The sequence below is a fragment of the Acinonyx jubatus genome, chromosome A1 (assembly GCF_027475565.1).
Source record: "Acinonyx jubatus isolate Ajub_Pintada_27869175 chromosome A1, VMU_Ajub_asm_v1.0, whole genome shotgun sequence".
NCBI lineage: Eukaryota > Metazoa > Chordata > Mammalia > Carnivora > Felidae > Acinonyx > Acinonyx jubatus.
The window spans coordinates 9,866,484-9,893,784 of NC_069380.1; the positions used below are offsets into that span (position 1 = coordinate 9,866,484).

The 27,301-nt window shown below is 47.6% G+C and overlaps 1 long non-coding RNA gene across 5 annotated transcripts; it reads left to right on the plus strand.

Annotated features, from left to right (window-relative positions):
* The first annotated feature begins 3,569 nt into the window (after nucleotides 1-3,569).
* On the plus strand, nucleotides 3,570-26,649 carry LOC106985564 (uncharacterized). 5 transcript variants are annotated; one of them, XR_008294759.1, is made up of 4 exons: nucleotides 3,570-3,648; nucleotides 4,153-4,258; nucleotides 4,439-4,542; nucleotides 11,328-14,342. It is a non-coding gene; the product is annotated as an uncharacterized LOC106985564 (long non-coding RNA). The 5 variants fall into 5 exon arrangements; XR_008294756.1 differs by adding an exon at nucleotides 26,425-26,649 and having other exon boundaries at nucleotides 3,596-3,909; nucleotides 4,153-4,542; nucleotides 11,328-14,028; XR_001431931.3 differs by having other exon boundaries at nucleotides 3,596-3,909.
* Nucleotides 26,650-27,301: the final 652 nt, after the last annotated feature.

A 27,301-nucleotide genomic window follows, 5' to 3' on the forward strand; every position in this document is an offset into this window, starting at 1 on the left:
ATCATCGGGGAGTTGTGGAGGGCCCTGTTAAGGCCCTGGGGGCTGGGCTGTGCAGGGCTGTGCAGGCTGTGCAGGGCTGTGCAGGCTGACCAAGAATAGGGTCCCCTCTCCTTCCCCCAGAGCCCACCCAGAGATGGCCAAGCAGGGGTTCGGAACAGGAGGGCGTCCCTGCAGGGTTAAGGCCCTGAAAGGGTTAACAGTCTCCCCAGAAGCCTGGGTTCCAAGGAGAGTTGGAGCACTGGGCCTTTCTGCTGGCCCTCTGGGCACACCAGCCAGCACCTCTGTTCTGGTGCCTGCCCCTCGGGGCTGAGACCCTGAGCCTCCCCCCTTCTCCCTTCCCCCATGCGGGGTGCTCCGTTCCGGACACAGTTAGCCAGAACCCTCGGGACAAAGAAGCTTCCTTTGAGAAACACATGCTTGGAGGGGGACTAGGTCTGTGTCTACACAACAACACTTCCCGATGTTCTGAAAAGGAAAACAAAATAAACAAATGTGTGAGGTAGCGATGAAGACATTCAAAATATTTCCCTCTAGAGCCGGAGAAATCTGACGGTGAAAAAACAGAACTGATTTTGCCGCCCCCCCTCCCCCACCTTACACCCGCTTCAATTTAGGCTCCTTATTGCTTTCTGGATCTTTCAGGGTTATAACCGCTATCTCAATGACTAGTAGAAAACTCCATTAGGCCCTTTCTTTATGAAGGGAATTAATGACTTCGAAAATTTAGTGCTTTGTAAACATAGTAGGGAAAGCATTTCCCCAGGCTCGCGGATTCCTTGGCAGGGAGGGAAGCTGGTTAGGAAAGTAAATGTTTCCAGCTTGCTGAGAGGCCCCCCTTCACCAAGCACTGTCTGCTTCTTGTAAAGCCCGGCCCCACAACACTGGGATGTTTCAGACTCCTAAAAAAAGGAGTCAGAGTAAAACCAAAAAGAAGCAGGAGCCAGAGAGAATGAGACGCATCTGCGGAGTCGAAAAAAGACCCACTGGTGGAATTTTCTAATATAAATGAATTTTTTTCGGTAAAAATGTGCGTCCTCGGTACATGCACCTTTTGACCCGAATTAGAGAAATCGGTTGTTTACCCAGCCCAAACCCACAGACTAATTACCCTCTCTGTTCTCTTAAATTTTGAGGCCTGGCCAATGACATAACACCTTCAGAAATGAAAAACCTCTCAGGAAAAAAAAAAAAAAAAAAAATAAGAAAAAAAGAAAAAGCCTCTCAGGACAGACATTCAGAAGCGAGCCCGGGAAAGAAGGGACTGTGGGATCAGGACGGTGGGGTTTCATTGCTGGCATTCACATGGCTACTTGCTAACACTTGAGGCAGGGGAGGTGATGGGGGAGAGAAGGGAAAAAGCTTTCCTTGTCCACCAAGGCTTTCTCCTTCAAAGCTGCCTTTTCCAGAGACCAGCCTTTTCTGGCCCAGTCCCTTCCTCCTCAAGAAAACCGCAGCAACACCAGTTCAGCAAATGCTCACAACATCACTGAAAGTCAGTCAGTCCCACTCGAGGACCCGGGTAATGGAACTACCCAGGCCCGACCCAGGGGACTCATTCATTCCTCCTCTGCATCTTGGTTAGGTTGTGCTAACTCATTCGTTCATTTACCAAATAGGGTTGAGCACCTATTGTGTCCAGTTGGGGTCAAACCTTTGAGATTCAGGAAAGGAGGCCTTCAGAAAGGCTACCAATCCTTGTAACAGCAACACCGGCAGCCAAACCGTGTATTGCTTTGGGAGTATCTGAGTTTTTGAGACAAACCGCTGTGACTTTCTCTTCGTTTCTTAATCCGTTTCAAAGGGACCGGCCGGGTTGGCGAAATGATGTTGCTGGTTTGTAGTACTTAGGTCTTCTGAGAGAGAGAGAGAAGAAAAAAAAAAAGTTTAAATGTGTAAACCAAAGTGAATTTTTTTAAACAACGAATCTGTTGCTTCAGCCATCTGAGACGTTAGAATATACTTCCTGAAATTAGAAAATCAGAAAAGTGAGGTTGGGTATGACATACAAAAGAGAAAAGTCTAGAAGACGCGACTTGGAGGTGTCCAAGTAACAGGGTAAGCAAAATAAGGGTGATAGGAAGTGGAAAGTTATTGGAACATGTCCCCAGTCAGGCAGTCTGGCAGAGAACGTTAAAAGTCTCCTTTCCTGCCTAGGATCACAGGTAACAAACTTTCACGCACACTTCGGCCTGGTGCCGTGCCACAGTAAGAACGTTATCTGATGTCTGTTTTATTTTATTTGCCGTTTGCTCTGTTCCACAAAGGATTTAAGGCAGTTTACAAAAGAGACACAAGCTATAAGCTTCATACACACTAAAAACAAGAGCAGGAGAAAAAAAACAAAGAATGGAGACGTAACAAGGAGCCAGGAGTGAGGTGAGGAAAAATACAAAGTTTACCGAGCCGGTTGACAGACTTCCTTCCAAAGGGCCACAAGCCGGGCACCGGGAGTAAACAGAAAAGGGATACGGATGAATGTTGAGATAAAAGCAGGTCAGCTGCTTAGGAAATCACTATTTTTGGAACCAAGGAAAGAGGGGCATTTCTCCTAAGCGCCTTTCCTCACCCTCTGGTTAGTTACTAAGCCACAACCTTAATGGCATCCTGTGTCTGACCCACCCCTCCGGCAGTTCAGAATTTAGAACTGTGGCTCTTGCTTGAGATTTCCGTTCGCTTTTTCTTGGCGCATCGTGTGCTCCTTGAACACCCCGCACCTGGGAACACATTTATTCAATGTGGACCTACTTTGGTCCGGACGATGGAACCTTCCAGAATCTGTCCTACACATTAGGTCAACAGTGTAGAAAATATCACCAGTGGCCCAATTTTTCAGCGCCCGCATTGTAACGAAGGTGCTGACAATGTGCGTACTAATAAGAAAAATCAGTACGACGCAAGGCTACTCGACAGGTCTGGAGGATCTGGACACCATACCCAGGCAAGCCCCCCAAGCTTCAGCCTGTTTGGGGAGGGGACAGGACTCGGCGGCATATAGGCAAACTTGAGACCCATCCCGGAGCTGGTCTACACGCCCTGGAGACCGAAATGGGTGGTTTGATGTTTCAAAATGGTAACAACCCTTCATTCTATCCGTTAGCTGTTTTCCCGCTCTGGTCACATTAAGCGTGTTTGATTGATGCTGTATGGAAACTTCCTCATGTTAGAGGATAAATAAGCTGTTCCCTTGATTTATTTATTTATTTATTTATTTATTCAATATATGAAATTTATTGTCCAATTGGTTTCCATACAACACCCAGTGCTCATCCCAAAAGGTGCCCTCCTCAATACCCATCACCCACCCCCCAAGCTGTTCCCTTTAATAGAAGCCTGGAGCTTTCCTTGGGAGGAGGGCACTTTGGGAACAGCCTTCTCATTAAAGGGCCATGACAGCCAAGGGTTTCCCCACCCGCGCCCTCTCGGACGCTCCCGGAGTAGGGAAGGGCGGACGCGCCCTCTAGTGGCCGCTTTCGGAACGTCCCCCTCGGGCGCGCTCTGCCGCTGCGGGCGCTCTGGGAGGAGAAGCCCGGCATCGCAGAGGTTAACCAAGAGCTTGCTGGAGGCCGCTTTGGCTCCTTCCAGCCAGGCTGAGCCTTTCCGGGAGGGTGATCGCAAAGAGGCCTGGGCTGATGGCAGGCAAGAAACCCTGTTAGTAAAGAGGCGGCGTAACCTCACTGCACAGAGCAGCGTGCCTTTGCTGCAGGACCCCCCGCCCCCCACCTGCCGTAGACCCCGGGGGTCTCCGCATCCCTGGGTTCTGTCTCTCTACAGCTAAGCCCCTCTCCCTTTACTGCGGAAGTCCTGGGACGCCCTTGCCAGCCTGGATTCCTTCAGACTGCTTCTGCCCCCTGATGCTGGCAGATTTTTCCTTTTCCTCCGCTGCTGCAGGATTCCCCCGACAACTCAGAGGTGGGATGGGGGTGGGGGGTGGGGTCTTTCCGGCCTCCGACCTCAGGATGACCCTTCCTATTATTGAAACCTAGCTAAGAATTTAATAGGTTTTTGCAAATGAGCCCGGGGAACCATTTCTAATAGGATTTCCGCGAGAAAATGTTCCCAAATTTTAAACAACCATCATGCATATAATCCATTCATGAGATAAAGACTTCCCTTGCTTCTCCTGCCCAACATCCCTCTGGCTCTCTTCCGCAGGTCAAGTTCAGGGACTCCTACTTCCTAGGTCAAGGGCGAGGGGCCCCTGGTGTGGCTTAGGCTGGGCCACTTGGATCTGGATCTACCTGGGCAAGTCTGATGGACGGTGAGGAGGACGGGCCAGAAGCTGGGTGCAGTGGCTACCCAGGACATATAAAGGGCACCGGGGTGTACCGCCCAGACCCCCTTCCAGGAAGGGCTCAGGCCCCGGCCACAATGAGCATGGCGGGGTGACGGGTCCTTCAGGATAGACCTCAGCTTTCAAACCTGGCCCTACTCTGCTTAGGACTGCGGAGGCCAACATGTGGTCCAGGGGCCCAGCCCTTCTGTCCAGCGCGGGACCCTTCTGCTAGTCGTCTGTGCTCCAGAACCCCAGCGAGCAGCTCCTGGGTAGGTTTCCCTCCTGCCTGACTGCCCCCCAATTCTGTTTCTCCAACACCCCCCCCCCACCCCCCCGCCCCCGTCTCTCCCGCAGGAGTTTCTCAGCTACCCCCTGCATGCCTAACTCCAGCTTGGGGCCTTTTCTGGAGAGCCCAGCCCAATAGATTGACGTATCCGATGGAATCAATGCCAGGGGCCCTGACGTTTGGGGGATCGCAAACCCCTTTTGAGAACAGGACACTAACTGTGGAAGTCTCGCCAAGAAATGCGTGCTCGCGTGGGCGCACACACGCTCAGTTTGGCAGACTGCAGACCCCCCAGCCTCCCAGGGGCCTTTGCAGTCACGTTGAGAACCCTGGACTTGAGGGAGGTGGGGAGGGTGTGAGGGCTGGAGGGCTGGAAGGGAGGGGGAGGGGAGAAGGGGGTGGGGAGAGCTAATGGCAGAGCTTCAAGCATTTGGAGAGGAGGCTTAATTCTAATTTCTGCCTCAGATCTGACCCTCAGCGCAGCCTCCCATGAGCTCCTGGATGCGGTGAGAAAAAATCGGAAGCCAATTCCCTTAAGTGCTCCGCAAGGCCCTGGAGGCAGGCTGCCCGGCTTGGCCCCATATGGCTCTGGCACAATGAGGGCTCAGAGAGCAGACTGGCTCGGCCTTGGAGTGCAGGGGCCCAGTCGCCCATCTGGCAGGGGTGGGGGAAGGGACCCCCATTCTCTGGGGAGACCGCGGTAGACACACAGCACTTGCTATATCCCAGGCACAGAGAAGCACTCACGTGTAGTGAGTGGCTGATTTAATGCACACGCAACCCCATGTGGAGGCTCCTATCGTTATTCCCAGCTTATACCTAAAGTGACTGATGCACAGAGAAGCTTGGCAACCTACTAAAATCGCACAGCTAAAGAGCAGCAGAAGTAGGATCTGAACCCACGTTGTGTGGGTCTGTGTTTTTTTATCCCTGTCTGTGCTGGCTCTGTGCTTGTCAAGAACTTAGACACGGGTGTCAGAGGGCTTTGGATACATTCCCAGCTCCTCCTCTGCCTAAGTCATGTGAGCTCACTAGGTTTCCTACCTCTTTGTGACTCAGTTCCCTCAACGCAGTAGAAAGTGATATTAATCCTACCTCATAGAGACGTGCGCGGTGTGAGTGAGCCAGTCACGTCAAGGGTTTTTGCTGCCACACAGAAAAATGTTCCAAATGATGTGGCATACAGGTGAAGTCTTTGGACTTACGCCATCCACAGAGCTCGACCGACGTGCCCTCTTTCTTTCTTTCTTTCTTTCTTTCTTTCTTTTTCTTTTTTTTTAAGTTTATTTATTTATTTTGTGTGTGTGTGAGAGAGAGAGAGAGAGAGAGAGAGAGAGAGAGAAAACACAAGCGGGGGAGGGGCAGAGAGAGAGGGAGCGAGGCACAGAATCCGAAGCGGGCTCCGGGCTCTGAGCTGGAAGCACAGAGCCCGATGTGGGGCTCGAACCCACGAACTGGGAGGTCACGCCCTGAGCCGAGATCAAAAGTCAGACACGTAACCGACTGAGCCACCCAGGCGTCCCTCAGAGTCCTTTGTGCCCCAACTCCTTAGGCCAGCCCAGCCCAGCCCAGCCACATAAGGCCTTGAAGTAGGAGGCCTGAATCCAGTCACAGAGTTCAGGAAACCAGGTGAGGTTTTTTCCACGGATTCCTTGCCCGGCACGCAGCTCCAGGTCTCCCGATTGCCTCAGTGCTGTGTCTTCCAAGAGTTTCCGTGCCAGGAGCCTGCCCCAGCCCCTGCACATTCCTGCCAATGCCTGAATTAATAATGCTGTCGTTGCCCTCGGAGACGAGGGACGTGTGGGAGAAGGCTGAGGGTACGCTGTCGTCCCCCCAGGCCTTCTGGAAAGCCGGAGTCGACCCGAGGGGGAAGGGAGGCCCCACGGCTGTGTAGGTGCCACCTGCCTTACATCGGCCCAGTCTCCCAGTCTGTGGACTTACAACAGAACAGTTATGGGGAGCGTTGCTTGCTTTTGTAAAAGGATTCCCTTCTAGTGAGTTTAAAGGCCTGGGATTAATACAAATTTAATCAACACGAAACTTTTCTACTACACATGTTTTTTGTGTGTAAGGGCATACGCACTCACAATCGGGAGCACTGAGCACCCGTTCCACAAAAATATTTCTACAGGCAGATGAAAGAGATTCTCAGTTGTGAAGACAGTTCTAAAGGCAGGTTAGATGAAGGTAGGGGCTGAGGGTAGGGGCTGTGTAGACAGCAGAGTGTGGGATGCAGGACCGGGAAGAAAAGAGGATTTTTTTTTTTTTTTTTTTGGAATGGATTTTCCCCATTTAAAAAATCATGTTTTTAAATTATGTTTTATATATTTGTTTTAAAACATGATATGAAATAATTAAACGCACAATGTAATTTCACTGTAGAATCTGAGTTCTATCAAATAGGACCTCAAATACTCAAACGCCTTCAATGGAGGCTTTTCTTAAACGAACTAAATTTCTGTGTTTTACTTCTCATTTCAGAATTCATTAATCCTGTCTCCTTAGACGCCTTTCTCCCCCCTGGCATGTCAAGGCATTAAGAGCGAGAGAGTGTGGTTCTCACATTAGCTGGAGCAAGGAGGTACCTCTAAGCACTAAAAATAGCCAGTTCATCCTGAACTTTCTTTCTCTGTTTGTGGATTCAGAACTCAGCTCACTTAGGATCTTTCACAGGTGTGCATGTCTTTGCACGGTGAGAGGTTTTGTCCCTCTACCCCCGCAAATAAATTGGTGCGCATGTATTTTTCCTAACAAACGACGTTTAATTAAATCCGTTAATTTGACGGTAAGTGCACCAGGAAAGTTTGCTTTTTAAAATTGCCCTAAAGTTAATACTTTTCATCTGTATTCTTTTCTGTTTGCTTTTACTGCATAAATGGTCAGTGCTTATGGGGCACCTGGGTGGCTCAGTAGGTTAAGCATCTGACTTCGGCTCAGGTCATGATCTAGAGGTTCGTGAGGTTGAGCCCCGCATTGGGCTTTGTGCTGACAGCTCAGAGCCTGGAGCCTGCTTCGGATTCTGTGTCTCCTTTTCTCTCTCTGCCCCTCTCCTGCTCATGCTGTGTCTCTCTCTCTCTCTCTGTCGAAAATAAATAAACATTGAAAAGGAAAATTTTCTAAAAAACATTAAAAAAAACTTTAAAAAAGTAAAATAAAACTGCCCTAAAGTTAATACCTTTCATTTGTATTCTTTTCTGTTTGCTTTTACTGCACAAACGGTCAGTGCTTATGATATGCCAAGCACTTTATGGGGAAATAACATTGAACAAGATTATGTTGAACAAAGCTTTTCTGAAGCTTTGATCTATCTATCTATTATCTACCTATCGATCGATCTTCCGATCTATCGGTCTATCTATCTATCCATCTATCTAAATATCTATCATCTATCAATTATCTATCTATCTATCTATCTATCTATCTATCTATCTTATATCCGTCTATCAATTATCTATCAATCATCCATCTATTTATCTATCTATCTACTATATATCTATCTATCCGTCTATCGATCTATCATCAATCTATCTATGTATCTATCCGTCTATCTATCTTCCTATCTATCTATCCGTCTATCCATCTATTTATCAATCATCTATCAATTATCTATCTATCTATCTATCTATCTATCTATTTTTCTTAGTAGGCTTCAGGCCCAGCACGGAGCCCAACAAGACCTGAGATGAGACCAAGAGTCAGACTCCCAACTGACTGAGCCACTGGGCGCCCCTGAAGCTTTAATTTTAGGACGAGCAAACTTTTGAAATGAGTGAACTGATTTCAGAGTCTTCTAGTGGAGAGTGTGTCGTTAGAGGTAGGGGGCTACCAGGATGGGTCCCCTGGGAAGACCTTCCAGTGGGGTGGGGGCGTCTGAGTTGAGATGTGAATGCCAGGGTAGAGCCAGCTGAGTAGACGTAGGGCAGGACGGCAAGGGTGAAGGCATGGAGTTGGGACAGGTTTCAGTGAGTCCAGAGAACAGAAGCACCACGGTAGCTTGAGCCGAATGAGGAAATGCCCCCAGAGTGGTTAGCAGGGCTCCGAGTGTCATGCTCAGTGTAGGCTTTCACTATCAAAGCCTCGGGAAGTTGTGGGAGATTTTTAAACTAGGAAGTGACTTGATCCGATTTATAAAGACCCTCTGTTGTCAAGGATTTGCTGCAAATTAGTGTGGGGAAAAGGGGGAAGGGGGTCGTGGTAGAGTTACAACAAGACTGGCCGTGGGTTGATAAGTACTGAGGTGAGGTGATAGCTGGGGCTGGGGGATATTATACCCTCGTTTGTTTTGTGCGTGCTTGAAAACAGCTATTACAAAATACACGAGAGAAGTCTTTAAACTGCAAAAGAAACAAACTGGGGAAAGTACCCTCTAAATGGCAAATGGGCATACCAGACAACCAGGGACAGCTTTGCCCCAGAGCCCTCTGAAGTTTATTCCGAGTAGCCAATCCTAAGCCTTGTCCATTCCTTCCTGTGGGAAAAACCACAATAAAGGCTCTTACCCACAGTCCCCTGTCTCTGCCACCTGCCTGACCCTGATGCTTCCCCGGGTGGCCCTCCTCTTGGGAACTGAAGGTCCCAGACTCCGTTTACAATGCAGTTACCTCCTGATCTGCTGGCCTCACCATACCTGAAGAGTCATGCAGCTTATATCTTAAAGCAGAGGGCCGGGGTGCCTGGGTGGCTCAGTCCGTAAGCATCCGACTCTTGATTTCGGCTCAGGTCATGGTCTCATGGTTGTGAGATCGAGCCCCACGTCAGACACTGTGCTGGGCACGGAGCCTGCTTAGGATTCTCTCTCCCTCTCCCTCTGTCCCTCCCCTGCTCTTGTACGTGCCATCTCTCAAAAATGAATGAATGAATGAATGAATGAATGAATGAATGAATAAAACAGAGAACAGCTACCTGTTGCTACTTAAGAGCCCTCCTCCCCAGGCGGACGACCCTCACCGCTGGCAGCCTGACGTGCTTTCCTCCGGTTTGTCAAGCTGCCTGTGGTTCTGTCTGCACGAATCTGTCCGCCACCAACCTCCTGCTTCAAAGGCGCGTGTCTCAGAGGGGTGTGTTGTCAGTCCTTTATGACTGAGAGTCCATCCTGGAGGACCACTCTCTTCCTGCACCCAAGTATAAGCCAAGGTGAGAAAGGAGAGAGAGAGAGATGGAGAAAGAGAAGGATCATTTACCAAATGGAGCTCTCTTGGGGCCGACGGGGCTGGACGTCAGGATATGTCCGAATAGGACGTGTAGGATAGGGCAGGCCGCAGAGTGAGGGGTGGGGCGCAGCCAGCAAGGGCCATGTCCGGGCACTATTGCCACCAGGGCCTTCCAGAGAAGGGCCAAGAGTGAAACAGAAGACAAAGGAAGCAGAAGGTACAGGTGACATCCTACTCGTGCCCTTAAACAGGGCCACCACAGTGGACACCTCTGGGCGGCCCGGAATTTGTGCTGCACTCAGGCCTTCCAAGGGGGTGTGAGAAGTGGGTGATATGAAGACGTGGGGGTCATTCTTTGGCCCACGGCTGTGGCAGGGGCCCTCGTGTTCCCCTTGTGAGAGCCGTTGCTGGAAGAGGCTGCCCGCCAGGGGGTTCCATCTCGCATCCCCCACGCCAGACCCTGTCTCCCCGTGGGACCGTGGGACTGCCTGTCCGACTGAGGGTAAGCCGTGTCTCTGCGGACCGAGCAGGTGAGGGGTCCAGGCGAGTCCGCTGTCTTCCTCCCCACCTGTGGTGAACGGGGAGGCCGGGTGTTGAAGATGAAGCATCACATGACAGGAGGATCTTTGAATGACTCTTTGGAGGGCCGTGCAATCCAGAACATTCCTATCGGGCTCTGCAGGGATTGAAGCTTGTGAGATTTGGGGGTTATTTGTACAGCCTATTCTGACCAATACAACTGCCTGCTCTGAGTGGACAGAAATCTCATGGATCATTAAAATAGTAAATAATGCCCAAAGCATAGGTTAGCCCATAATAAGAACTCTGGTCTGACCAAGGCTCGTGTGGGGTTAAAGAGAAGCAGAAGGCTTCTTGTGGGTTTGTAACCTGTTCAGGAGCTTCCCAGGTGAGATCTGAAACTGGGGGGCAGGGAGACACCGACTCCAGGTCGGTAGGGGCTGTTTTAGTAGGCAAACGGAACGGGGCGCCTGGGTGGCTCAGTCGGTTAAGCGTCCTACTTTGGCTCAGGTCACGATCTCACGGTTTGTGGGTTCAAGCCCCGAGTTGGGCTCTGAGCTGACAGCTCGGAGCCTGCTTCCGGCTTCTGTGTCTCCCTCTCTCTCTGCCCCTCCCCCGCTCACACTCCGTCTCTGTCTCTCTCAAAAATAAATAAACATTAAAAAAAAAAAAACCTAAGTAGGTAAAACAAGAAGTAAAACAGCTACGTTGTATCAAGGGCTATGACGGAGTCCAAAAAAAAAAAAAAAAATCTGAGACAGAATTACTGATGGAGATTGTAAGGAGGAGGCAGGGGGAACTCTCCCCCAGGGCCTCACGGAAGAAAAGGGGTGGGCTACGAGCAGAGGCAGGGTGGAGGTCAGGACTGGGAGAAAGCAGAGGATGCAGAAGGAGGGCATGAGGCATTCCGGGCAGAAGGGGCTGCTTGTGCAAAGGCCCTGAGGCCGTAAGGCTGTATATGTCTGAGCAGCTGAACCGACCAGTATGAGACAAGGTGGGAGCGAGGGAAAGTGGCATGAAACGAGGCAGGAAGAGCGAAAGGCTGGACGAAGCAGGGCCTGGGCAACGGTGAGAATTTAGGCTTTTACTCTCCTTTCAGTGTCACGGCTTCCTGGCCTTTTTGTTTCAACGGGCCCACCTTCGTCTTCATCCAAACGTTATGGAAATCTTACAGACGGCCCCTTTCCGGTTTTGCCCTGAGTGGGTGTTCGTCCGCTCCAGGCTGGGCGAATCCCCACGGAGCTTCATTTTCTCCATCTCCTCTAATTCCCAGCTGAGGGGGGCTGGCACCAGACGCAGACTACGTGGCTTCCCGACACACCAAAGGCAGGAGCCGGGCTTGTTGGGTAACCGGACCGGTCACGGCTGCTGGAGCTTTCCATCGGCGCTCCCCCAGGAGCCGAGTCAGCCGGCTGCTGCCAGGAACCTCCACACCCCGTGCTTTGGGGGTCAGGAGAGGCACACGCGTGCACGCACACGCCGGCACTGTCCCCCCAGAGCACGGGCTTGAAGCCAGCATCAGTGGGGAGTAACCCACGGAGGACAAGAACACAGCAATTCCCTGGCCGCACTGCAGAGCGGGCCTGACGCCTCCCGCCCCGGGCGTGGGGCCAGGTGGGCAGGCCCTGCCAGGGGGTGACAGAGGCCACACCAGGGCATGACCGAGGCCTGCCCTGACATGCTCTCCGACACCAGCTGGCAGCAGCCACGCTCTGCCCTTAGGAGCGCTCGCACGACAGTCCAAACCATCAGCTGCCTCGAGAGCCACATCGCTTCTGACAGGCGGGCCGCGACAGGGCCAGCGCCGGCCAGCGGGCAGGTGCAGAGGGCTCCATCCTGCGGCTCTTCTCGAAGGGCACGGCATGTTTCTTCCCCGCCCAATTAACTCCCCAGAGACCCATCCAGAAGGACTGGATTTGTCATGAAAACCGACACGACAGGATTCGTAGAGAGCTGGCTGCCACAGAGCGGAGGCTGGGATCCAAGGCGCTCTTTCCTAGCGGGTCATTTGCCTGACTTCAGCAGAAATGCACAGCAGATAACCCAGAGCCGCACGAGCACCTGCAGTGGAAGAATTCAGAATCACAAGTAATGGGTCTAAATTGGCAGGCTTTCACGAGAGTCCCACAAATCTCCAAGTAGACAGCTGCCATGGGTCACGTAAAACGTACGTAGCTTTAATATACAGTTTCATTTTGCTTGAATATCAGCCTGGGTGCAGAGAATCAAAGAACGGCTCGGGGTAGAGAATTCAATATGAGAATCCAGCCGGGGCTGCCAAGCCATATATGTGCTAATGTTGCAGTTTCGACACCGGACTTAAGGTCAAGATTAATTCAGTGAAAAATAATCATTTCACAATGTCGTAGACACCTTCTGAGTTGCAGAGCAGAAGGCATCCAGGAGGGTAGATGAGGCATGGAGTGTGTTTTGCCAAATGGCCAAAGTGGGGAATTCTTTGGACGGACAGCCATATTTTTCTTTGCCTCAACTGCTCAAGTCGGCTGCTGCAGCACAAAGGCGGCCAAGGACAGTGCGTAAATGGTGACGCTGTGTTCTAATAGAACTTTATTTGTGGACGCTAACATTTGAGTTTCACATAATTTTCACATGTTGTGAAATACTCTTCTTTTAACTTTTCCCTAACATTTAAAAATGTAAAGGTCATTCTCAGCTCATCAGCAGAGCAAAAAATAGTTGTTATTCTGACCCCTGAAATGATACAAGGATTCCCTAAGCCATTGTGAGCCCATTTTCAACAAAAAAAACCAACTCACGGTCGACCTCGGTTTACCTGTCCTCTTATCCCTTCTTCCTCCCTGCTGCAGTCTTGGAAGCAAACTCTAATCACCAAATTATTTCATCCGTATCCGTATTTCAGTATTTATCTCTAAAAGAGGACTCTAGGGGCACCTGGGTGACTCAGTCGGTTAAGCGTCCGACTTCAGCTCAGGTCACGATCTCGCGGTCCGTGAGCTCGAGCCCCGCGTGGGGCTCTGGGCTGATGGCTCAGAGCCTGGAGCCTGCTTCCCATTCTGTGTCTTCCCTCTCTCTCTCTCCCTCCCCCGTTCATGCTCTGTCTCTGTCTCAAAAATAAATAAACGTTAAAAAAAAAAATTAAAAAGAAATAAATAAAAATAAAAAAGGACTCTAATTTTAAACATAAAACCACAGTGTCATCATCACATCTGAAAATATCAATGATAATTCCTTAATATCAGAAAATATCGAATTAGTATTAGATTTTTCCAGCTGTTTCATGAATGTTTATTTTTATTTTTATTTAAAAAAAATTTTTTAATGTTTATTTATTTTTAAGAGACAGAGACAGAGCATGAACGGGGGAGGGGCAGAGAGTGAGGGAGGCACAGAATCCGAAGCAGGCTCCAGGCTCCGAGCTGTCAGCACAGAGCCCGATGGGGGGGCTCGAACTCACGAACCGTGAGATCGTGACCTGAACCAAAGTCGGACACAACCGATTGAGCCAACCAGTCGCCCCTCATGAAAGTTTATTATTACAGGTTTTGTGTTTTCTTCCCCACCGTTTATTTGGGCTGGGATCTAGAGGAGATCCTTAAATGGCAATTGCACGATCTGTTCCTAAGTCTCTTCATCTGTGAGTTCCTATTATCTCTCTGTTATTTTTCTTTACAAATGATTTGCTAAAGAAATTGTGTTTTGTTCTGCAGGGTTTCCTATAGTCTGTATTTCTGATTGCACCCCTGTGTTGTCGGACATAATGCATTGTTCTCCGTATTTCCTAGGGTACAGCGGTATTTTCTGCCATTTGGAAGTTAGAGGTAAGAGCTTGAGGAGATTCGAGTTTTCTTTTGTTTTTGGTCTTGCGTTCTTCCATCAGGAGGTACGTAACATAACGTGTGGTTATTTCTTTTTTGTGTGTGGTTGGCAGCTGTTGATGATTATTGCCTAGATCAATTCTTATTTTTTTAAAAACAGGCTATTTTTTAAAAACAGTTTTAGATTTACAGAAAAATTGAGCATTAGTACAGAGAGTTTCCCAGATATCCCCTCACTGCTCCCCACAGTTTCCCCTAGATTAACATGTGGCTTTAGTGTGGTACGTTTGTTACAACTGATGAATCAGTATTGGTGCAGGCTTATTTTGTCCACAGTTTATATTAAGGCTCACTCTTTGTTTTGTACAATTCTATGGCTTTGACAAATGTATAAAGCCACGGACCCACCATTACAGGATTGTGCAGAATAATGTCACTGCCTTAAAAATTCTCTGTGCTCCACCTGTCTAACCACCCCACACCTCTAAACCCTTGGCAACCACTGATCTTTTTACTGTCTCCACAGTTTTGCCTTTTCTGGAATGTCATATAGTTCGAGCCATACCGTGTGCAGCCTTTTCAGACTGGCTTCTTTCACTTAGCAACATGCGGATGTTTTTTTCCGTCTCTTTCTGTGGCTTCTTACTCATTCTTTTTATTGCTGAATAATATTCTGTTGTATGGATGTACCGAACTTTGTTTACCATTTCAACTACTAAACGTTCCAGTTTTGGGCAATCATGAAGGAAATTGCTATAAACATTTGTGGGCAAGTTTTTGTGTGGACCTAAGTTTTCAACTCACTGGGGTAAAAACCAAAGAGCACTATCGTTGGATCATGTGGTGAGAATATTTTAGTTGGCAAGAAACTGACAAGCTGTATTTCCAAGTGGGTGCATCATTTTTGCATTCCCACCAGCAAATGAAAGAGAGTTGCTGTGGTCCCATATCCTGGCCAGCTTTTGATCTTGTCAGGTTGTTTGATTTGAGCCATTTTAATAGGTGCAGAGTAAAATCTCACCGTTGTTGGAGTTTGTGATTCTCTAATGACGTGGGGGGAAGTAGCTTTTCATATCCTTGTTTGCCATCTTATCTCTTCTTTGGTGAGGTGTCTGTTCAGACCTTTTGCCCATTTTTAAAGTGGGTTGTTTGTTTTCTTATTCTTTTTTTTTTCTTATTCTTGAGTTGTAATGGTTCTTTAAATATTTCAGATACAAGTCCTTTGTCAATTACATGTATTGCAAATATTTCCTCCCAGTCTGTGGCTTATGTTTTAACAATGTCTTTCGCAGAGCAGAAGTTTTTAATTTAATAAAGCCCCGCTTCTTGATTTTTTCCCCCATGGATCATGCTTTTCATGTTGTATCTAAAAACTCATCACCAAACCCAAGGTGATTTAGATTTTCTCCTTTGTTGTCTTCTAGGAGTTTTATAATTCCGCATTTTACATTTAGGCCTAGAATCCATTTTGAGCTTGTTTCTAGGAAAGGTGTAAGTTCTGGGTTCATTCTTTTTTGCATGTGGACGTCCAGGTGTTTCAGTATGATTTGTGGAAAAGATTCCTTTCCTCGCGGAGTGGTTTTGCTTCTTTGTCAAAGATCAACTAACTGTATTTATGTGGGTCGGTTTCTGGACACTGTGTCCTGTTTTATTGATCTCTTTGTCTGCTTTCTCACCCATACCACACCATCCCGATTAGCATGGCTTTCTAGTACGTCTTGAAGGCAGGTAGCACGACTCCTCCCACTGTGTTCTTCTTCAGCACTTTGTTAGCTCTCCGGGGCCTTCCGCCTTTCCATAAGAACTTTAGGATCCGTTTTTTGATATCCACAACATAACTTGCTGGAATTTTGATTGGGATTGCATTGAATCTATAGATCAGGTTGGGAAGAATTGACTTCATAATAATATATTTTTTAAATTTTTTTAACGTTTATTTATTTTTGAGAGAGAGAGAGAGAGAGAGAGAGTGAGCAGGGGAGGGGCAGAGAAAGAGGGAGACACAGACTCCAAAACAGGCGCCAGGCTCTGAGCTGTCAGCACAGAGCCCGACGCGGGGCTCAAACTCACGAACCATGAAATCATGACCTGAGCCGAAGTCAGACGCTTAGCCGACTGAGCCACCCGGGTGCCCCGTAATATTGATTCTTCTTACCTGTGAACATGAGATATCTCTCATTTATTCAGATGTTCTTTGATTTCTTTCATCTGAGTTTTGTAGCTGTCCTCATATGGTTCCTGTGCATATTATGTTAGACTTGCACCTGTTACATTTTCTTGGTGCTAATGTAAATGGCATCATGTGATTCAGTTCACATTCCAATTTTTCATTCATCCATTCATTTTTTTTTTTAGGAATTGAAGAATGGTCATGCTCTTCCATTTATTAGCTGACACACTTTTATGTAGAAAAATTCCTCTTATCAACTCGTTGGCTACTCAGACACATGGAGCATTTAGCAAAGGAAGGATAAATGGAGTGGTTCCCTAACACCTCCAACATTTACCAATGAGTTTTTCCTTAAGCATTATCATGAAAAAACATTTTATATATTTCAGCCTATTACATGTCATATCCATAAGGGTGCTCAAAGCATCCCCTTAGCAATGGGGGCCTTTTCAATTGACATCTGACGTGATAGTTTCTCTGATAGTTTCTTTATTTCCTTAGGTGACAGGATGGTCCTGATTCTTCCTCTGACCTGTTATCAGCCATTTCTCCAAGGAGCCCAAGTGTTTAGAAGCCACCAAGATATGCCTCTCTGGGGCGCCTGGGTGGCTCAGTTGGTTGAGTGTCTGACTTCGGCTCAAGTCATGATCTCATGGTTTGTGAGTTCAAGCCCTGCATCAGGCTCTGTGCTGATAGCTCAGAGCCTGGAGCCTGCATCCAATTCTGTGTCTCTGGCTCCCTCTGCCCCTCCCCTGCTCTCTCTCTCTTAAAAATAAATAAATATTTTAAAAAAATTTGTTCTAAAGGTATGCCTTCCTACCTTTTCAGTGGGCAGAATCAGGAATCATACATTTTATTTGTTTAAGATAAAATATATCATGGGGCGCCGGGGTGGCTCAGTCGGTTAAGCGTCCGACTTCGGCTCAGGTCATGATCTCACCGTTTGTGGGTTCGAGCCCCGTGTCGGGCTCTGGGTTGACAGCTCAGAGCCTGGAGCCTGCTTCGGATTCTGTGTCTCCTCTCTCTCTGCCCCTCCCCAGCTCACACTCTGTCTCTGTCTCTCTCTCAAAAATAAATAAACATTAAAAAAAATTTTTTTTTAAAAGATAAAAGATATCATGAATTTATGCAGATACAATCATTTTAGAACTATGAGGTTTTTACTTAATCTTATTGGCTTTGTAGATGTCTTTTCTTTCTTCCATGCTGATACTGCTTTATCCCACCATACGCACGTATCATCTCAGAATAACAGTGTTATTGAAAGCAGTTTAGGTTTTTTTTTTTTTTTTTCTTTTCCAGCCCTTGTCCTTAGGGTATACCTCATTAGACATCTACAATAAAATAATGGTGTTTGAAAATTTGCTGGTATATTTCCTCTTTGTGTGGTTATGCCACCAAGAAGGTGTGGAGTGAAGTTTACTTCAACTTGGTTTTGCTTTTTAAAAATTCACGTATTTAAAAATAGTTAACGTGCATTCGTCTCTTCATATTTTTTAGAAATATTTTCGCTAGCTTATCTTTGGAATGAATTCCTAAAAGCGGAATCACTGCTTCCAAAGGCAAGTACACGTGTGATTTTGCTCAATACTGCCAACTCCCCCTCTATTTGGTTGTACTATTTCATATTTTACTGGAAACAAGAACCTGACGTCCCACCTTGAAGTTTCTTTGTAACGTGTGTTTGGGCATGTTATGTGTTTCCTTATATTTTGTTTTATCCTGGAAACAGCCCCAGGAGTTAGGTATTGTTCTCACCCTGACTTTATGGATGGGGGAACTGAGGCTCCAGAGGGCTGAAATGTCCTGCACACAACAAGAAAGGAGTTGATTATGGCCCTGATCGTATGCGTAGCCGCAAAGGACCCTTGGGTGAGACTCAATATCCTGCCTCTATGCCCAGTGGCTGTCTACCTGCCAGCTTCCTGGAGGCTATGGGAATTTGCCAAGTATTTTTCCAGTGCAGGTTAGAAGTGTGAGATAGCCAGGTGCCTGTGTGACTCAAGTCGGTTGAGCGTCCGACTTCGGCTCAGGTCATGATCTTGCAGGTTGTGGGTTCGAGCCCCGAGTCAGGCTCTGTGCTGACAGCACAGAACCTGGAGCCTGCTTCAGATTCTGTGTCTTCCTCTCTCTCTCCCCCTCCCCCACTGGTGCTCTCTGTCTTTCTGTCTCTCTCTTTCTCTCTCTGTCAAAAATAAATAAACATTTTTAAAAATTAAAAAAAAAAAAAGAAGTGTGAAATAGTTGACGTGCCCTGGGGCGTGCCTCAGCCAATGGGAACAGGAGCCCTGCATGTGAAGGCACAATTGCGAGACCCTTCTACACCATTCCTCAGGAGACTCCAGTAGGATTGAGCCCCCTGTCACAGCGGCAACCTGCTCAGTAACTCAGCTTTAGTGGCTTTGCCTTCCTTCCTGTCTCCCTCCTTCCTTCTTCCTGGGATCACTTTCCAAATAAGTGAACTGGACCCGAGTCTCTGATGTAGGCTTTGTTTCTGGGGAAACCCAAACTAGACAAACAGAAAGAGCATCTATCCAGCTCTGAGCCATGCTGAGCCGTGCTTCTGGCCCTGGAGGGCCTGGTGTGTAGAACGTAGCATGTAGACTTTGGCTTCCCCGGAATGCAGCCCCCCAGTCCTATGGGGCCATCCCATAGCCAAGCCATGGTCCTCTCCCCTATAACTCTGGTCACATCGCACTCCTGGAGCAGATGTGCCGGGAAGTTCGGTTTTATCAAGGACCACTCTGTGATGTTTGCTCTAGAGAGTCTGCAGCCCTACCCCACCCCCAACTGCCCCAACTATTGCTTTGTATGAGCTAAAAGGCTGTGTCTGGAAGAGGACCATAGGTTCTTGATCACTGGTGTGGGGATAGGGCTGTGGCTCTGGACTGGCCTCAGTATTCCTTGGTTAAGAAGGTATTTGCTCATGATGCTATGGTCTTTCTTTGATGTCTGGAAGGGAGCCATTGGACATGGGGTCTTCTAGGTACAATGCCTCGGAGAAGGGAAGGAGACCCCAGGATCTATTGGTAATGCCAATGCGGTTGCCTAGGTGCCTTGATCGTCTAGATGCCCTCTGCAAAGGCTGAGTGACCCATGAGGTATGTACTTGAAATTGTACTTGAATTGAGATTGCTTAATTCAGAGAGGGACCACTTCTCAGAGACAGAGTCACTCTCACCTTACGTGGCCTGGCCTGGTTGGTTCCCTTTGGGGCCATATACCCAGAGCCCTTCATGCTCATGGGACAGCTCCTCACCTGAACCTCATGGGGAATTTCCCACCTCTACCCATGTAAACCATTGACACAGAGACCAAAGTGCTCCTCTGGAGGGTTGCAGACTCAGTCCTCTCTGCCCTGAGGTAAGAGAAGGAGAGAAATAGGTTAGATGAGGTGTAGGATTTGTACTCAATAAACAGCTCTTTGTGTTTCTTTGTTTTGTTTTTGGTTGGATTCTCCTCTCCCACATAGAATCTGAGGGTGAGGGCATGGCCCTGGCAGGGACGGTTGACAATGAATTTGTTCATTCATGTATTTACCAAATGGCTCCAGGCAAGAGGCCCACAACAGAGACAAGGATGGTCCTGTGGGGACTGACCCAGTCCTTTTGGTGGAGAGGGGATACACTTAAGTAAGAACACATTCACAAGGGAGTGTCAGTTAGGATGAGGGGAGTGGAGGGTACCATGGAAACAATGTGACAGGTGCTTTAAAGGACGAGAGGGGACCAGGGGATTCCCAGAAGGGAGAGCTAAGCCGAGGCTGGAGGTATGAGTTCCACCAAGAGGCAGGACTGGGGAAAAGAAGATCCTGGACAGGAGCAGATAACACATCCGGAGGCAAGAGAGGAAACACAAGGCATTGAAGAAATGGAAAGGACTGCCGAAGGCTGTGAATTGTAGTCCGTGTGAATATAGTTATCAGAGTTGCAGATGGCTTCCTCTGAAGTCTGGCAGCAGCTTCTGGGCCACCAGGTTCTGAAAATTCACATCCATGGTATGATGGTACATATCTTACATTCTACCACTTTCTGGGGCGTGGTGCTGCCCACTGAGACATTCTGACTTAGGAAGAAATACCTATCTCTTCACATCTTTTTATCTCCCAGCCTGGCGTGAGCCACGATGGGCCAAAATGTGGGAGTGACTGGGTCCACTGGGAAATTGGGAATGCTGGCCTCCCAGTGAAAAGCAACATAAAAAAAATGCAGGCTAAACAGCGGTTTGATTATAGAAAACTCTATCTGGGAAGAGAGAGGAAGGAAGGCCTACTTTTCAAGAGTGTTCAAGAACCCAAATTTGCATTTGTTTACGAGAACAAAAAGTTGGCTGGTGAGTTAAAGGACTGGTAATTATACTGTACCTCCGTCAACATGTTCTCAGGGGGCTGCTAAATAAAAATAAAGATCTTTGCCCCAAGATCATATGTATCCTGGACCTGCCTGATAGAGGTTAATAAAATTAGTGAGCAAGATAAATGTGCAGAGAGACTGTTGATTTTGTAGAAGAGAGCCACGAAAATAAAACTCTGGGGCCCATTCCATCTTAATCATGACAGACACTGAGCCGGCCTCCTGCTTCGCTGAGTCAGCCTGATCTCTCGGAACGGACCAAGGCACAAGTAAGCACATTTGACCGAACCTTTGTGATAAATGACTTTAAAAAAAATTGGAATCCTGTGTTATTAGTGGTTCGCCATAATTAAGCCTACTTCTGAAGGCTTCTCTTACAAAGAAATAGCAATGACCCTTTAATTTAGCTGTTAAAATCATAGATGGATTGCATAGAACAATGAACCGGTGTGCATATTAAATTTAGGAACGTTGATTTCAAGTTCCGTGACTCATGCCATTTCTACGTGGCAGAATTATTTTCCAGAAGCCCGAGTTTCCTTCTATTCTCTCTCTCTCTCTCTTTCTTTTTTTTAGTGTTTATTTATTTTGAGCATGAGAGAGAGGGAGGGAGAGAGAGCAAATGGGGGAGGGGCAGAAAGAGAGGGAGAGAGAATTCCATGCAGGCCCGAGCTGTCAGTGCAGAGCCTTACTCCGGGCCCGACTCCAGGCCCGACCCGGGGCCAGCGCAGGCCTTGAACCCACAAACCTTGAGATCATGACCTGAGCCGAAACCAAGAGTTGGATGCTTAACCAACTGAGCCACCCATCGGGGTCGTATGGCCGTGGACCTATTCTCTCTTTTGTCTTACTCGTTTATGCCCGTGACGTCAATGACCAGCTAGACAATGATGAATTCCAAACGTCTTCTGGTTCACATCTCTCATCCACATATCTCCAAATGGCTGCTCAGCATCACCATTCAGATGCTTCACGGCCACCTCATCCAGCAAGTCTGATCCCCTTCTAGCCAAGGACACCACGTCCATCACATTATGCAAGTCAAAAGTCTAGAAGTTCTTTATTGACACCCACCCTCCTACCCAGAAATCCAATCATTCCCAATGCCTGCCTCTCCTACCTCCTATTTAACTCTTGCATCGGTCCCTTTTTTCCCAGCTGCCCTTCACCCACTTTCCTAGTCTGATGCCAGCTACTCACGGCCCAGCTGGCTTCCTGACTGGTCTCCGTGTCTACCTCTGCTTTTGCACCTCCTTCATTGTGTTCCCAGGTTGCTACCTGAACATTTCTCCTGGGTGAACGTCTGATTGCGTCGCTCTTTCTTCAAAACCTTCGATAGGTCCCGGTTGCACTGGGGATAAAGACAGCATTCTCGAAAGGGGCTCCCAAGGCTCCATCACACCAGGTCCTACCTGCACCTGTCCTGGAAGCTCCTGTTCAGACCACACCTGTCTTCTTTGCACATCGCATCACAGGGCCATGTTTTCCGCCCGTTCTTTGCACATGCCGCCCTTGTGGCCTTCCTGATCCTGCCCATCCCTCGTGTCTGAGCTCAGGCACACCCCTTTCTCACTCACACCCTCTGTGACCTCCAGCCTGGGCCAGGTGTCTTGTCACGTGTCTCAGAGAGCCGCTCGTCTGTGCTAACACTCCGCGCGGCCTCTGGATATACATCGATCTGTCATTACTTGAGTCTCCCTTGCTAGCCCGGGCCTTCGTGAGACTAGGAACTATGTCTGTTTTTAACCAGTGTATGCTCAGCCGCTTGCAAGGTGCCGGGCACGACGTGCCTGCTCTATACATGCCCATTGAGTGAATAAAGCCACCAAGTTGCCTCCAGAAAGGGCCTTTGATGTCTGTGCCAACCCACCAGAATAATGGCAGCTCTGGAAAAAAAGTACATATTTGATGTCACAGAGAAGAATCCTAACAGAAAAGAATGCTCTGAACCTTCTAAGGCACATATACGAGGGAAACGGAGTCTAGCTTCTCAGCTTAATGACGAGTTTGATGCTTCTTTTCCCGTAGGATTGGGACTAATGTAACATGACCGTAGATATAATTAGCCCTGGTGTTCGTGCCTTACCTTGGGCACTTATCAGTTGTTGTGGAGGTAAATCTTGAGTCCTAATGTATCATTAAAGTAGATGTTAAAACTGCCATGACATCATAGCAATAATGATGGGAATATTTATGACTGAGCTTTCTGACGTGTGCACTTGCAACGTCTCCTCTGTTAAGCGTTACTCTAACTCCGGGATAATTGTTGGGCTGGTTGTCTGTTAAAACAATGCGGAGACACATTTCAGGCAGGAACTGGAAGCCATTGCACGATCGCCTGCTCTAAGCGGAAAATAATGAATACATTGAGATTTGCTCCCAGTGGTTCAGAACTAATCCTGAACGAATAATAAACTAGGTCATACAGTTAGGTCTACAGAGACTAAGTACATCCTCTGAGCCATTAAGACCCTCTGAAAGCAGTAGTGCTTCAGAATGGGAGAAGCTAGTTAATTTCCACCTAGGCGGATGACCTCAGGGAACCTCAGTCAGATTTTCGAAATGTCACAAAGACATTGAACGCTGGTGTCTTGGATTAAGCAAGGGTCAAGAGTACGGTGGGAAGAGGAGAAACTCCGTGTGTGTGTGTGTGTGTGTGTGTGTGTGTGTGGTGCATATACACGTGTTGGCCAAGAAAAAATTTGCAGGTATATTTTGGGCACATAACTCCCGTTGATAGTCATAGGAATTGAACACCCAGACAAAGAGAGAAATGCAAACTCATCCCCAGGGCAGAGTGTGTATTAGCTACATAAAAGAAGATAGAACCAGGGACTTGCCAGGTGAGTCCAAGAGGAGGAACATATCTTGAAACATTAATAAGCATCGCCTCCTACAAAATGGAGAGACGGAGACGTGGAACATGGCACACAAGACCCATCCGTTCAACAATCTTAATGCTGATGGATGTGGTATTATTCTCCCAGCAGTGTGTGTGGCCTGAGAGATAGGCTGTTCCTGCTTTTTGCGCTTGGAACACCTTACACACCAATGGACATTTTTCTGGAACTGGAGACACAAACTGACATAGCTAAATAAGAAAAGTGAGGGCCTTAATCTGGCTTTGCTCCAGTTTGCTCACAGCTTCATCTTCCTAATATTTTAAATAAAAAGAAAATCTCTCATTTTCATTCATCAGGCTGGGCCTCTGCTGTAAAAGCAAAATCTAATTCATTTTAGCCAAATTTTGACCATTTTGACTCATTTAGGGGGTCAAGGAAGTAGAATGTGTTGGATTGATTTCTTTCCCCTGGGACTTCTCCAGGGGGCCCGTTGTACAGGGATTCGCAGGTAGAAGTCATATCTATTTTCTTGGTTATTAGACACCTTCCCTTTCATCCTGAAAGGGAATGTCTTTGAAATAAATCTAAGGGAGTAGTTCCTAAACCCAGCTGATGAATAGAATCACCTGGGGGACTTTAAAAACATACAGATTCCTGGATCCCATCCCGGAGCTGCTGAAGTGGAGACTGTGGGCAGGGCCGGGAAAGATTGTCCCCAGGAGATTGTCGTGCAATCAGCCTGGGCCAGCAATTGGCGGAGGCCTCAGGCTTCTCCCTCAGCAGAGTGACCTGAAGGAAATAACCCTAGGGTCACGTCCTGGCCTTTTAGAGGAAGAGAAATTAGCCTCTGAGGCAGCAGGTGGCTATTATCTCCAAGTCTTTAGAGCATTTAGAGCATCTCTAAGTCTTTAGAGCATTTTCCGGCTGTTTAATTGGGAGCGATTCTGGTCCAGTGTATAACTGGATGTTCAAGGCTTCAGCTTTCCTTGGGTGGCTCCCAGGTAGCTGCCGCCTAATAGGTTCGTTCCACGCCAGCCCCTGTGCTCTGCTTCCCAAATCCAGAGCGTTCTTCAAGGCCCCGCCAAAGATCCACCTCCTCCATGAAAACAGCAATGACTGCGTTAGCATCTTCTCCCTCTGAGAATACCCTGGGCTAGTCAGAGGCATATAATTTAACACTTAATTGTTTTCTAATTGCTTCTGATCTGTTCTGTTCCCTCACCCTATTATAAGCAGCTCAAGGGTGGAGACCACGGTTCTCAGTGACTTTAACAAGGCTGGTTGCCTGCTTGGCTCACCACCCTGGCCCCAGAGTCCCAAATTGGCATGAAGCTGGTTCTCCATGAATATTTGTTGAATTAATGGATTTGGTGGTGGAATGACTACCGGAACATTTAGTAAGAAAACCAACGCCTGTTAACAAATTACCCCATAATGTGCTCTATTCTATTTCGTTAAATCACCTTGTGATAGATACGCACCAAATGCCTCTGCTGTGCCTGGCACTGTCCTAGGTGCTGGGGATACAGCCATGAATGTCTTTTATCATGCAGTATGTGCTACCTTTTCAAACAGGGCAAATTAAAAGCTTACGAAAGTGGAAGTGCTCTTCCAAGTTCTGGAAGCTATGAAAAACAGGGCTGAGATCGGCTCAATAATAATCATAACCCAGAGAAACATAGGATGACAATCCAGTGCCTGTGATTAGATTTCGCAAAATTCTAGCCCAAAGTAGCCCGATGTACTAGAACAGAGCCGCAGAGAAGACTGGTTTTCTTCCCTTCCAGAGCCTTCTTCACCACACTTTCGGAGCGATAGAGGCCTCTACAAACTAGCATTGTGGCTCATTTTCAGTTTGGTGTGTTTTCTGTTAAACGTTCAGCTCTGGGGCAGCATGCGCTGGACAAGGCCAAGTCGTGCCCACAGGCCATTGGCGTCCTCTGATGTCTTGTCCCTGTGTGGCAGAGTTCTAGAGCCGAGATGTCATGACCTCCCTCTGGGCAAGTTGATTTAAAACCAACCGAGACTGGATGATTTGGCCCAAACAAAGCGTAGTATTGGTTTTGCAGAAATGAATTCCCTTTTTCTATAAATTGACTTTGGTTTTCAAAATGTGTGGAATCTGTGGGCCCTTCCTGCTCCACATTTCACCTTTCTGTTACCTTTCCGTGCACACATAAAGTCAGCGGCAGGCATGTCAGGGACCCAATGCCATGCTTTTCTCAGCACATGGCTTCAGCCACTCGGGCTTGTGGTAATTACGGGACGAACTGATTGCAGGAGAAGCAGCCCACAGAGATTTCTACTGCCAAGTAATTAGGGCCAGAGAGGTTCCACAGGCCATTAGTGTCACTTTCGGGAACAGGATTTTACAAACATTGTGGCAGGCACTTGATCCAAAGTCCCATGTCTTTTCAAGTAGGAATGAATATCAAAGAGAGAGAGAGAGAGAGAGAGAGAGATGAATGAAAGAACAAAGGGAGAGAAATTAATCCAAGCAGAGATCAGGAGGAAAGACAGAGAGAAGCAGAGAAAGCCTTAGGTTTGGGTGGTTGTCCATTTATCAAAGACGACAACCAATGTATGTATTCATGCAAAGAATCGCTTAGTTGTTTTGACCTCGTGGTTGTCCCTGAAGAAAGGGGTGATTGTCACACGGGAAGGCAAACTTTGCTAGGCAAATTGCTATCCAAATGACAGCACTTTGTTTCACATTGGCTTCTCTTCTATTGGGAGTCGATTGTTCTAATGCGATCCCTGGAGTCCTAGGCACAGGACTGCGTGTCACCGAGCCTCTGGTGGTTCACTAAGTCATCCTCAAGAATTCAAGTCATTCTTCCCTGCAAAGGATGTCTTGGTGAAGTTTGGGTCATTATTTTGAAGCATTAGTAAAATGGATTCAGTTTCAACAAATGGTCTATCCTCTGACGTCCAGGGGGGGATAGGGCTGGGAGAGGCAGGGAAAGGACGCGTCCTCCACTATCACATTCCAAGTATTTTCAGATATATTGACGTTCTGATTTCCTTTCAACAGAGATGCCACCACATTCTACCATGGCGAAAGTCAGACCTGTCCCTGGGTGGAGCCCAGCGTGGATTTCTGGCCACCTGTACACCTGGAATTTCCTGATCTGATGTCACTAAATATTTTCAGTAAAGGCAACTATTATGTGACAAAATAAAAAAAACCTTCATTTTCATACCTTTGTAAAACTTGATGATGAAACAGATCAGAAAAAATGATGGCAGCCTGGGCTGACATTTTTGTTTTAGAAACTGGGTCACTCCAGGGGACCCCAGAAATCTTAGGCTACATACTCTCACCTTGGTTATCTATCTACCTATCTATCCATAGCTAATGTATCAATTATCTATCACTTATCTGTCAGCCATCTATCATCTACCTATCTTTTGACCTACTCATCTATTCTACTTATCATTTATTTATCTATCAATCACCTATTTATCTTGTCTGTCGATCACATATATTATCTATCATCTATCTATCTATCTATCTGTCTATCATCTATCTTTGTGGCATTCATTTCTGCACAGCAAACTCTCCCCCAGGTTCTGGGAAACTCTGCATCATGTCCTCATATACATCTCAGAGTGCAGCATTGGTCTGTAATCCTTACGTTATTCCTCCAGACTGGGCTGGTTCCTCGGCGTTTAGGCCTCCTGAAAAATACTGAGAGCTGAGGCCCAGCCAATCAACACCTCAGTAGGGGTTGTGCTAAAATGGACTCTGTTTGATACGGTCAATGAAGCTTGTCTTGGGGACAACCTGTTAGTTCCCCAGCTTGAAAACGATTCTCCTTGTGAAGTTCCTGTGGACAGGCTGTTCTCTGGTCACAGCCAGCCGATGACCTCCAGGGGCCAGAGGCCTGCTCTGTCAGACGAGGCTGGGC